Here is a 14,759-nt window from a genome sequence, read left to right on the forward strand (position 1 = left end):
TGAGGAACTATATTTCTGACTAGAATAATAGCACCTATGATCTAGTTCGATCGTTAAAGGCAATTTCTTATTGGTTTGTCACATGTACGATCCTGTAAAATGATCAATAATTGTACAATAATGTACAACAAGGCGATTTTTAAATAGGGCGTTTGAAATTATAATGTCAAAATGTTTGGAGTATGTAGGGGATCGATAAATAAATAGAAAAAGTTTTATAAAAATATATAATACTCGTTTTTGCTGCGTTTTGGAGAAAATCATAAAAAAGCAAGAAAATGTTTTGCATTTTGTTCATAGACTTGAAGGATTACTGCCTTGGGTATTCCGAAAATCATATCTGGTGCCTAGGATTTCTCTGGGTAAAGGTTTCTAATGTAAGAAGTTTATTCGTTGTCAATCAATTTACGACACCAATTGAAAGATCAAATCAAAACTGCAGTGTATCAAATATCACAAAGTCAGTATCTGGCTGCGAGACGGGCTGTCCGTACTGATGCTATATGCTTGCATTTCAACAGCCCAAAATTTTAAACAATGTTTACAATACTTAATTACAAATCGTGCATAAATGTGTTTTTAAACAGTGCATTGACAACTGACTATAGTTTTGCCTCTTTTGTGACTTTATGCAAAACGAAGCAAGAACGAACATATATTTACAAAACTTTTCGTAGTTTATCGATCCTTTACTCGCTATCGAAGTTTTAACATTTAAATTCCATGCACTCTATAGAAATAATTATTTATTTTTTAGGTTCACACATTTTATCCATAATACCATACTGATCGCGATTGTCAATGGTATAGTTCATCTCAAATACCATATTTTACTCTAAATGAGTGTAATGAACAAACAACGACGAAAGAAGTTGAGGATATAGATGTAATACTTTTACGAGATATAGTTAAATAGGTAGATTTCCAGTGGTTAATATTTTTATATATACGAGGTAACTCTAATGCGTATTGTTATATAAATAGCATCCTTATATGCGCATATATTATTTCATACTAACATAAGTAACCGTTAACCACTTAGTCGTAATCAAATCGATGTCGATCTTTCATACCTTTTTTTTTATATAGAAGACACTATCAAATAATTTTTAAAGAAGAACGGCACTTTTACGAACGCTTTATCGGAGAAGTCAATATTTTTATGAATATATAGTATAAGGATATATCTGTAAATTATCATGTCACAAGCTGTTAAAGTCAACCATTTTCAAACCGAATAATGAAATCTGGATACATTAAGCATACTTTCGAAATTTAATTGTATCATATAACGAAAAACTCACTTTAATTTTATGATATTAATTATAATAATATTTATTCTTGCACTATTAATGGATGATTATATGTCTAATCGCTGTAATACTACGTCATTATTCAATGTTTTATTTGATTTTACTGTAATATTATACGGACGTTAAAAACTATTTTAACTACATTAATTATTAAAACGTTTTTGTTACTATATTGTGGATACATGTTGCAATAATACAAAAACATTACGATGGTAATATATGTTATAATAAATAATAATACTTTGGCGATGTTAAGGAAAGTTATTGTATAAATAATGTATAACATCCATTAAATGGTCTAACAGTCTTTAAAAATATAAATTATTACTAATTATAAGAAATAATTTGTATTAATTTAGTTTAACTGTTAATTGTGTTTATGTGTCGTTGTACCACCATTTTACGCCTTTAGGGTTTGACTTGTAATGCGGTAAAGCGTTTGAAGTACCAAAAATTCCTGCTTTAACTGTTATTTTCTTTTAAATTATTTTAATGTAATAAATTCTTGCATTTACGTCATCGTTTGATTTAATAACGTAATACAATGCGGCGAATTAAAGGCTATTGACTTTCTTGCAATTGAATCGATATTGAAATTGTGCGAAGGATTCAATTTTCATAAACATTCGTCAGCCCATTTTGTGAATGGAAGATAGCGATAAATTGCGTTAGACTATAAGTTCTGTTTCTTTCGCGTGTGTCTGCACGTTCAGGTACCCTACGTTGCACGAATGCCTGGGGTCTGATTACTAATGGGGTTTACATTCACGACTGATACGACCGAATGTTACGTCTCTGATACAATATCGTATCACTCGTGAATGTAAAAATAACTAAGAACAAGACATATAGACTTCTAAAATCGAACCCCAGGCATTGCAAAGCACTGTATAGACAGTAATTTTCTATCAGTGGGGAAATTGAAGGTAAAGGTATTGTAATCGAATGTATTGTAACGAAAGAATTAAGGATTTAATGATATTATGGCTAGTGTACTATCTTAAAAGTATGTACCGTATTCGTGCTTATATGGCGCACTGGTTGGACAATCATCAAAGGTACGCGAGAAATAGATATTTTTTATGTCTTTCCAAATATGTCGGATGCTGATTATATGTGTTTGTCAGAAAAATTTTATAATTCAAAAAACAAAGATAGTATTACGATTGAAAATGTAATTAAACGTATATTTTCATGAAAATGTGAATTGACATTATATATAAATGCCTTATGTATGGGTCATACACATATACATATATCATATATAAACTTATCGGGCACTGTTCCCGTATATACTATCTTATCATGTATACATACGAGCTAACATACCTAATTAATGATATTTTACCATGTTACAGCAATTGAGATGCGTTTTATAGTAATTTTTTTATAATTTCGATTATAACAAAAAGAATATTAGTAATTAAACAATTGTATAAACATAATTAAATCTGAATTTTGTGCGCGCGTGTGTACCTTGTTATAATCCTGTGTGTACAATCCTGATAATATTGTACATTGAATTAAATTATGGTCACCGAAAAAGTGAAATTCTGGAAAAATATTCTTAATATTTTATCTTAAAGGATATGAAAATAAAAAATTAACACGGTATTAATGGCTCTGAAATTAAAACTAAATTTTTAGAAAGGGCATTGAACCACAACGCAGCTCGTAAATTGCGAAAATTATAAATTTTAATTCTTAATAGTTAATATAATATTAACGTTTCAATCTACGAGTATATCAGACCATATTCAGTATACAATGAATTAATATTATAGATATAATTTATAATAATACAATATCAGAATAATTCATATTGTAAAAGGTAAATTCATTTAAGGAGGAAATAAGCTATACTATGAAATTTGCAAAAAATCGAAAAAATTTTTTTTGTTTTAAATGATACTTTAGAGTCTTAAGATTCAATTGGTCTTATACGTGAAAAAAATTTTTTTAATGGTTTTATAGCTGATTTTTTGAAGCAAGGCGTAACGCCATCTAAGCGCTCAATTGTTGCTTAGGTGGCTTTACGCAGAACAATAATGAAAGTTTTAATTCAACAAAACATCAATATGGAAGAACAGTTCATATGGTGCATGCATCGCAGAGTAAAGGTAGATAAAAAATTTCTATAGTTATAAATATGAAATAATGTTCACCAAAACTTTAAACGCGTTTTTCTCCAAACCATGTTTTTCTAATTGGCTTGCAGGATAATTTTGACAAATTTTGACAAATTTTCCAATCAACTTGAAATTTTTACAATAGCTGCTAAACTAAATTCTCTAGAGAAGTACACGCGATTTTTTCGATCGGTTAAAAACTTTTTTTTACTAATATTTTTTTATTGAATTTTTTAAGTAAAAATAAAACTTCGTAATTACATGCTCACCATTTTTACAAAAATCAATATTTTAAAATATACGCATGTACTTCTCTAGCAAATTTAATGTAGATTATGAAAAAATTTTGCTTTTTGTCCTTAGTGAAAGTATACGGCACTTCTGCTGCAAGCCCCGAAGGCCTATGAGAAAAACGCAGTCTCATTTGCAGAGCTCCAGCGCCGCCACTTGACGCAAAGAAATAAAATAAAAATAAATTAAAATACTTTTAAATATGTACATTAAAGGCCTTCAAACCGATTTTCTATTTACTTTATTATTTAACTATAAAAAAAATCCCAAAGTTACCCTATGTTTTCGACCGTTCACAGTGGCTTTCCCCCTTAAGTCTCTTAGAAATATCAGAATTATTTTAACAAAGGATATTATAAGAGACAAATTAAACTACGAACATCTAGAAATCAATAGCTAGTATAAAAACAAATATAATACACTGGACTAGTTTATCGAAGAACGCATGCAAATGCCCGCATGAAATAAATATAAACGTATTATTAGTGGCTTTGAAATTAAAACTAAAATCTTGAAAAGGGTATTAAATCACAACGCAGGATTATATTGTATACTGAAAATGATCTGATATAGATCGAGACGTTTATACTATATTAATTATTTAGAATTAAATTTTATTAGATTTCGCAATTTTTATCCTGCGTTGTGATTCAATGCCTTTTCTAAGATTTTAGTGATATGAAAATGTATCCTCTTATAAATTAAAAATACATTTTTAATTAAAATATTCGTGAGAAAGCAATTGTCATATACATCACACTGTTTAAACAGCGAAATTCTTGTTAGAATAGGTTCAAACGAAAGTTTGATTAATATAAGCAGTGAAATTTTTGTTAAAATAGATTCGAACAAATGTTTGATTATAATGTAGCCAAACATAATTTTATTCTTATAAAAATTTAATATCATAGAACAGTAAACAGTAAATAATATTACATTTTTGTATGATGAAAAGTATATGCCATAAAAAAGAAGTGAAATCAAAATAATATATTTTGCAAAAAACCAAATTTAATGCCATAAAAAAGAAATGAAATTAAAATAATATTTCAAGTACCGTTATTAAAATGCTCCTACAGAACACGTATCTGCATCTTGAAGGCGTTCTTTTTACGACCTTTGTGTATCTCCAATCTTTAGAACTGTGCTGTATTAGATAATTATAATAAACTTTATAAAAAATACATTTTATTTAATGTATATAAAGTATAACGACACATTAAAATGAGAAAACGAAATGAAATAAATAGCCTAATAAAGAGGCGCAGAAATGGAAAAAGTATAATATTTTTTACCTCGATAACAATTAGAAAATCATAGAGACGATCGAAAATGAGCAAGATCTCCAGCAAAATATACTTGATGATACGCCCGTTTTGTAATTTTAGAATAAGAATTGTGTACGTCGGATTCTTTTTATAATATATTTTCTGTTTTCATAAGAAATTTTATTTCATATCTTTATTTACACCTAGATTTATAATTTTAAATATTTTAACGACTCTTACATGTTCCTTGTTCTTATCATTGTTTTAAAATACAAGAGTCATTTACTATTTACTTATATTGTTTACTATTTACTTATAGAATAATTAAGAATTGTTGGGTTGAAATTTTAAATATTTTAATAAAATTAATGTTATAATATTTCATTCTAATTTATTCTACTTATGTATAAAAGGATTTAGTTAGAACATACTATATAGTTAGACACCGTAATTTCGAAATATATTACAAGAAATATATATTGATATCAATTTTGCGTATAACTCGCTTTTAAATCTATGTGGTAATAAAGATATTTCCTAATCCGTAAACATGTCAAGCATTGTTTTTAAAAATTTAAAAATTACTAAATACACATTAGATTTCTATTTTCATGAGAAACAAGTACAATTTGATTTAAATCTATAATATTATACCGAATAACTACTAATAATACTGTAATAAACTTCAGATTATATATATATATATATGTATAATAAATTTTATATATATATAATATGAAGAGATATATATATATATATAGAATATATATTACTGAACAAAACGGGCGTGTCATGTATGTTGCTGGAGATCTTGCACATTTTTGATTGTCTCTATGATTTTCTAATTGTTATCGAGGTAAAAATACTTTTTCAATTTCTGCGCCTCTTATTAAGCTATCTATTACATTTCGTTTTCTCATTTGAATGTGTTGTTATACTTTATAACTAACGACTCCTTTTATCTCCTTATGTGGAGCATAGGACGTCTATAGACCTCTTTTGTCCGAGGCCTATATTCGTTTCTCGAATCAGATAGTTTTTCGGATTTGTGGGTGATTGGTCCACAGAATCCTACCTCAGTCAGATATTAGAGACAAATATCTACTGATATGTATACTACTGATGTATAGGACCTACAGTTTAACGCCGAATCCGAACGGCGCTGATGATCATAGATCTTTTGATCACCAGATGGAGCCATTTTTTGGCTCAATAAACGCGAAAAATCGCGTTTGGGCGCACGTGGGATTGAACTCGGGTCTACAAATCGCGAGTCAATCGCACAGAGCGGTGAGCCACTCGACGCCACTGTTATACTTTATACACATGAAATAAAATGTATTATTTATAAAGTTTATTATATTATCCAATACAGCACAGTTCTAAGGGTTGGATATCCAACGGTCGTAAAAAGGACGCCTTCAAGATGCAGATACGTGTTCTGTAGAAGCATTTTAATAAGGATATACTTGAAATATTATTTTGATTTCACTCCTGCTTTATGGCATTAATATACTTGACGCTTTTTTTTTTTTACATTTTTAATGTCTTTTTCCGGTAGATACATTTTTAACAGTGTAGGAATACTAGAAGGCTTTTACTTAATTATGGAGTAGTAGTAGGGGAGGCCGAGAGGCTAAAGTGGATTTACTCGAGCGTCGTGGGGACCTATTGGATTGTGAAGATTAGATGCTAAAAAGAAAAAAAGGTTATATGATGTATGCCGTTTCAGTGGTGGGGGGAGCGTGTACAGGCTTTAAAAGAAACAGTGACAATAAAATACTCGAGCGTGTCAGATATTAATAGTGTAAGCGATCCATGTGTTTCTGATAACGGATAAATATTAATCTGACGGTTTACGTGGGGTTAGCTGTAGGAAGGGGTCAAAAAAAGGGGAAAAAACAAAAAAAATTTCCTCGAGCGCGTCAGATTTTTGAAATGTACACTTTTCTACATGTAATTAACACACCATACCTTAATCTGACGCGCTCGAGTTTTCGAACGATCGATTTTTTTTATTTATTAATCCCCTGGACCCCCGGCTCTATATAGAGGTTTAATATTTGGTAGGGGTACTTATTAGGGTGCAAGCTTTCCCCCTTTATATTATTCTGACGCGCTCGAGTAAATCCCAAAATCCTCGCTTGGCCTCCTCTACTAATACGCTTATGCGGTGAGTGCGCGCGTGCGCGCGCGCGCTGAGAAAGGGAGAGAGAGAGAGAGAGTGAGGAGTTAAGAAGGAGGAAGTGCACCGCAATCGCTGGTTCTGAAGGAGATGTTGTTTCTTTTCTCTTCAACTCATTGCTTTCTCTTGTCCACCCATTGCTGGACGCCGCGGCCGTTTTCTCTATCCCACCCTTTGCGATCCTATATTTGCCATATTATTCGCGTTTTTAACGATATTATCACTTGCTCCCGTTTTATATTCGGAACTACGTTGTCCTTATATTTCGTATGCGATCTATTTAAATAAATAAGTAATTATGATATTTATCTAATAATTTTTTATGTGATTTAATAATAGAAAGATACGTTTGTAATTATAATAATATTTTTAGTAATACAAATAGCCAAGCGCACTTTCCTTATTGACTATATAATACAATATATTGTATATATTGAGTATACTTATTGAATCGTATTACTACTACTACTATTAGACGGCTTTATTTTCAAATTGATTTTTTTTTTTTTGGCGTTGCAACCACTAGTTTTATATTTTAAATTTATTCTGTAATGTAAAATTCTAAATCTAACGCATTTTACGTAGCATAATATTAGTAACGACTAGATTTTTTAAAGATTCTATATTTTGGTAATCGGCATTTAGGGTTTAAAAAATTGAGTCATCATTATCGAACATATGTCGTCATCATGCTGTACGGAATCATCTCGTCTTTCCATGCAATCCATGATTATGAACACTCAGTCAGGAAGTGCAATACTTCTCGGATTTTGTGAAGACGTTCCATATGGCGCATGGAGCATGTAAAAATGTGTTTCCGTTGTATTCTCACACATGCTGTCTTTTCTTCTCAGGCGACTTAATTAAATAAATAATTATGATATATTGTAATAATTTGTTATTAATGATGCAATTCAAGAATAAAGTGATTCGAATATATTGTAATAATACTTTTTATAATAGTGTATAATCGAGAACGCTTTCTATAATACAGTATCGAGCAATTATTAAACAGATACCAAACAACAGATAAAACACGTCCTACTATTATCAAGCAACTATTATAGTTGTTGGATTTTTGATTGTAGGGAAAGGGAAAAAACTAGTTCTATTTGACGATATGGAAAAACGGGAACATTTAAGTCTCGAAGATACGTGACAAGTAGGGATGTTCCGATATAATTGATATTTCGAAATATCGTATCATTTATCCTTTTGATATTTACGTCGAAACTTTTAATTTCTCTGTTGTAGCATATGGAACTTAGATACCAATTGATTCTATAAAAACTGTATTTCTAATATTCAAATGCATAAATTCGTGTTGCATGAAATCCTTATAAATTGTTACATTTAAAATTAGATAAATATACAACTTGCAAAGAGATAGACAGAGAGAGAGCGAAGATGCTGAGTCTGTTTTCTCTCTCCCTTTCCCATTTGTAAGTTTCCCAAACTATTTACAATTTTGTTGATAAATAAGTGAATTTATTCACCTAGTAATTTTTTTATTTTTCTCTAATAACGGTTATGGAATCATTTTTATTACACATTAAAAATAAATATAATAACAACTAAATATAATGAAATACAGTAATAACAAAATTAATATATAATAAATAGTAAAATGAATAAATATACACTAACGAAATATAATATAATATACTAAAAATAAAATAAATAAAAATAAATTATATTCTATACACGACGACGATATAATTAATTTAAGTCGTCTGTCGCCGTCTGAACTCGTTGGATGTTATAAAAGAGAACATAATTCTCTCTAATTTTTACAAAAAGAAGTGAAATCCTATAAAAAAAGGCTTTACAAAGGTAAAAGAGATACGCCAAGAGTATTAACATACATAAAGCGTATTAACTATACAAAAAGCATATGCGCTATACATTGCCACGTATATTATTACACATATACAAAGATTTCGAAAACCCTATAAAAATTTGTTCAAAAATTCTATTTAAAAAATAGACATATTGTCAGTGCAATTACCCAACATTTAGATGCATTAAACGTTATCGTAATGTTTTGGAACAACCCGTTACATGGAATTTACTAACATTAATTACGTGATGCCATCATATAACTTTGTGACGTTACATTGTGAAAAAAAAATGTTGATTTTAACACAAAGACGTTGAGTAGATTTTTTAGACATGCAAAAATGTTAATTTTAACATTTGCATGCTCAGAAAATATACCTACTCAACGTCTTTGAGTTAAAATTACAAACTATTTTTTACAGAATTTCTTTCAATAAGATCCTTTCAATAAAGATCCATCAGATATTAAAAAAGCACAAATAATGCTTACAGTGCCATAAGCACGAATACGGTACATACTTTTAATATAGTACACAAGCCATAATATCACTAAATACTTAATTCTTTCATTGATTCGATTACATTACCTTCACCTTCAATTTCCGCCACTGCGCACTGATAGAAAATTCTTGTCTGCACATATACAGTGCGTTGCAATGCCTTGGGTTCGATTTTAAAAAACCATGTTTTGTTCTTAGTTATTTTTACACTCACGAGTGATATACGATGTTGCATCAGCGATCATGAATCGTAGTGTTAGTAAATTGTGTTTTAACAGCCGACCGACGTAACCTCAGTTTTAATCAGTAAAATTTCTGAAATATTCCAAAACTTAAATGAAAGAAGTCGGAGATCGAAGCTTTCAATATATAATATAAGATGTAGCTTTGAAGAAATATAATTGCTTTTACATTAGCAGAAATTTTACCGAACAAAACTGAGATTACGTCGATCGGCTATCAAAACACTATTTACTAACACTACAATGTATTCATGATCGCTGACGTAACATCCGGCCGTATCAGTCGTGAATGTAAAAAAAATAAGATCGAAACATAGATTTCTCCAATCCCAGGCATTCGTGCAACGCACGGTACGTGGCCGCAGGCGAAAGAAACGAAAACAGGCCTCAGTCTAACGCAATTTATCGCTATCTTCCATCGATTCACAAAATGGACTGACGATTGTTTATGAAAACTGGATCCTTCACACGATTTTCATCTCAACTTAAACAAAAGTTTGAAAATCGTATGACAATTTTTCATAATCACAGTTCGACGTTTCATCATTGCAATCTCGTTTCTAATTAAATTATCAATGTTAACTTGGGCCAAACAGATAAAATCGCGACAACTTCATGAATTTTGTATACGTGACACATATGAAAGCACAATGTCTAATTACTCGCGTCTCAACACTGAAATGTCACTGTCGCAGTAACTACGCAAAAGGGTTTCAGCGTCTTTTAGTATAATGTCGATTCAATTAAAATAAAGTCATATAGCCTTTCATTCGCCGCATTGTATTACACTAAATCAAACGATGACGTAAATGCAAAGATTAATTAGTTATTACATTAAAATAATTTAAAAGAAAATAACAGTTAAAGCAGGAATTTATGTTTTTAAAGACTGTGAGACTACTTAAAGGATGTTATACATCCATTTTTTTAACGTCCGTATAATACTACAGTAAAATCAATAAAACCTTGAATAATGATGTAGTATTATACAGCGATTAGACATATAATCATCCATTAAGTGCAAGAATAAATATTATTATAAAATTTTATCATAAAATTTTAGTGAGTTTTTCCTAATATGATACAATTGAATTTCGAAAGTATGCCTAATGTATCCTAATTTCATTATTCGGCTTGAAAATGGTTGATTTTTATAGCAGGTTGACATGATAATTTACATATATCCTTACACTATATATTCAAAAAAATATTGATTTCTTCGATAAAGCGTTCGTAAAGTGCCGTCCTTCTTTAAAAATTATTTGATAGTGTCTTCTATATAAAAAAAAGAGGTATGAAAGATCGACATCGATTTGATTGCGACTAAGTGGTTAACGGTAACTTATGTATTAGTATGAAATAATATGCGCTTATAAGGATGCTATTTATATAACAATATGCATTAGAGTTACCTCGTATATAAAAATATTAACCACTGGAAATCTACCTATTTAACTATATCTCGTAAAAGTATTACATCTATATCCTCAACTTCTTTCGTCGTTGTTTGTTCATTACACTCATTTAGAGTAAAATATGGTATTTGAGATGAACTATACCATTGACAATCGCGATCAGTATGGTATTATGGATAAAATGTGTGAACCTAAAAAATAAATAATTATTTCTATAGAGTGCATGGAATTTAAATGTTAAAACTTCGATAGCGAGTAAAGGATCGATAAACTACGAAAAGTTTTGTAAATATATGCTCGTTCTTGCTTTGTTTTGCATAAAGTCACAAAAGAGGCAAAACTATAGTCAGTTGTCATTGTACTGTTTAAAAACACATTTATGCACGATTTATAATTATTGTATAGACATTGTTTAAAATTTTGGGCTGTGAAATGTAAGCATATAGCGTCAGTACGGACAGCCCGTTTGAGCAGCCAGATACTGACTTTGTGATACTTGATGCACTGCAGTTTTGATTCGATCTTTTAATTGTTCTCGTAAGTTGATTGACAACGAATGAACTTCCTACATTAGAAATCTTCACCCAAAGAAATCCTAGGCGCCATGAATGATTTTCGGAATACCCAAGACAGTACTCCTTCAAGTCCATGAACAAAATGCAAAACAATTTCTTGCTTTTTTATGATTTTCTCCAAAAAGAAGCAAAAACGAGTATTATATATTTTTATAAAACTTTTTCTCTTGATTTATCGATCCCTTACACACTCCAGACGTTTTGAAATTTAAATTCCTAACGCCCTATTTTTTAATCGCCATGTTGTATATTATTGTACAATTATAGATCATATAGTATTATTAATTAAAATTTAAATTTTATATCTTACAGGACCGTACATGTGAGAAAAACTAATAAGAAATTGCTTATAACGATCGAACTAAATCATAGGTGCTATTATTCTAGACAGAAATAGTTCCTCACACACACACACACACACACACAAAAAGATGTCGAAAATAAAAATCGAAAATTTCTATTTTTGAAATTTCTATTGATTTCGACAGATATTTTACTCCAAACTTGATTAATTTTTAATTAGAAATAAAATCTTGAATTGATCTTTTAAAACGATATTAGAAACTTCTATGACAGAACAACATTTAAATTTCATTGATTTAATGATCGAGGTCGATATGGATTCAAGTTAGAATTAAGGTCGAAAAGGTATTTTTCTTAATTTCTTGCTTATTTATAGTAAAAGATAGTTATTGTTAATGCATGCGCAACGATTACTTCAGTTCTGTTAGTATATAACTACTTTGATGCCTATTTCCACTAATGTAATATAGATTAATGTTAACCTCAATTAACTTACTCTTCTTGTAGCTTTAAGAATTAGAAAAAGATGAAGTGCAAGTTGAACCGAGATTAAAGTAAATTAATCTGAGTTATTGGTATGTATATATACACACATAAACGGGTGTTCTATTAGAGTAGGGGTACATAAAAGTACTCTGTTTGGCTATCTAAAAATAACAAATGCAAGAATACTCTCAAAATTGAATTCTAAAGATGCTCTAAAACCTTCATCACATTTACAGAAGTAACGTAATATGATTATAATAAATAGACTATGCAGTACAAATAAAGATAATTCTATTCCGTTGGTGTAGGACAATAAAATAAGATTCAACTACAATGTTAATTAGTTAACCCTTTCAGGGGCGGTGTAACACCCGTGTTACACCTAAAATAAATTTGTTTTTTTAAATTATTTTGATGTTTTAAGTCACAAGTGGGCATGTATATGATATTTTATGGTTCGTAAGGGTACAGTGAATGTATTCCGAGACTAAAACAATATTTATTTATTTATTTGTGGTAGTTGTTAAACAATATATGTTGAAAAATAGCCGTTTTTCCACTATTAATTCGGCTGTGCTAATATGTGATGGATCTGGTTGTTGAAAAAATTCACAATGAATAATCCGTCCTGAATCATATGTAATTTTTTTAGAATTTTTCGCAGGTTCAAATTCGAGAAAAAAATTCTGAACTTTGTTAAAAATCCACTTTTTGTACATAGTCTGTGGCAAAAAATTATGTAATTATATATCTATTGTTTTAATATAAAAATATTCTATATTCAGTTAAGAACAATTAATTATACAACATACATGACACCCACACAACATATCAGAATTAAAAAACGCTTTAATATTTTGCAATTCTGCAAAATTTTGTCCGCCATATTGGATCCGCCATTTTGAATTTTCAAATTTCGAGTTCAGCAACCTCGAAAACTATAAGAATGACTGATATCAAAATAAACGGTTTAGTAGAATAATGTGCCCCTGAAAGGGTTAAAGGGAATAACATTCTAGGAAATTTAAAGAAACGTATTGTTAGATATTTTAAAATACAAAATCTTAGCAATCTCAGAAAATGACAGAATGCATATATGTAAGAATAATTTGAAAAACGATGTAGAGATAGATAGAGAGAGAGAGAGAGAGAGACTTTTTCAGCAATTACGATAAACATATACGTTCAAATTTGTATAATAAATTTAAAAAAATTTTTTAAATTATGAAACTATTTTGAAATCCTAAAAATTTATGAGATAAGCTTTTTGATCAAAGAGATATCACAACTGTCGAAATGAGAGAGATAAAAAAAATATCAATTCGATCTTTGAACGAAAATCTTCAAAATACAAGATTATGTGTATCACATATTTATACATCAAAAATATTAGAAAATGTATTAAACTCTCATTGCATTCTCTAAATACGTAATTTTTTATTGTTTGAAAATGTTAAAATTTCGAAACAAATTTCGAATCGACAACTTTTTGTTCTTAACGTCGAAACAACGTCTTTTCGAGGAAATATTTCTGGGATAATTTCATGTGAATTTATACGCTATGTATGTAATCTTTTAAAATGCGCGCCGAACAATTTATCGGTCTTGAAACGCAACCCCACAAAACTATCGTAATAATATCTCGATTTAAATTGCAGTGGCAGTTTTACAATTTTTAATGCTCCTTACGCATCATAAATCGGAATTAATAATGTTGAGTAATAAAATAAAATCTGTAAATAATTTATTATCATTGCGAAAAATATTATCTCGGTCGGGAGCCGAACCCGAATCTCTTACATTCCGTGTTCGAGCGCCTTTGCCAGTTAAATTATTATCATGGTTAGATGTACCATAAAAACAATAGCAACATAAACATGGATTAAATAATTTTGAGGGTTAAGGTCAAGATCAAGATCACTCGGAAGTCATTTGGGGCTGACTGTATAAAGGAGAAGTTACCATAATTTTTTTAAGATTGATCTAAGTTCTTTCGAATACACAAACCTTGATTATCTTTAAAATTTTTCGAACGAAACAGGGAGGTTATACTTATAGAACTGTTTCTGTCGAGATCTGATAGCCCAAATTTTAATGCAAACGGAAAGTTAATATATTCATATTTCATGTATAGAAACATAAAAAAAAACGATCAAGTAGGAAAGAATTGGAAAAATAGTAATTTTAAAGCATATACCTTGAAATGATGTTGT

Source organism: Cyphomyrmex costatus, unplaced genomic scaffold (genome assembly GCF_001594065.2).
Source record: "Cyphomyrmex costatus isolate MS0001 unplaced genomic scaffold, Ccosl1.0 scaffold199, whole genome shotgun sequence".
Classification (NCBI taxonomy): Eukaryota; Metazoa; Arthropoda; class Insecta; order Hymenoptera; family Formicidae; genus Cyphomyrmex; species Cyphomyrmex costatus.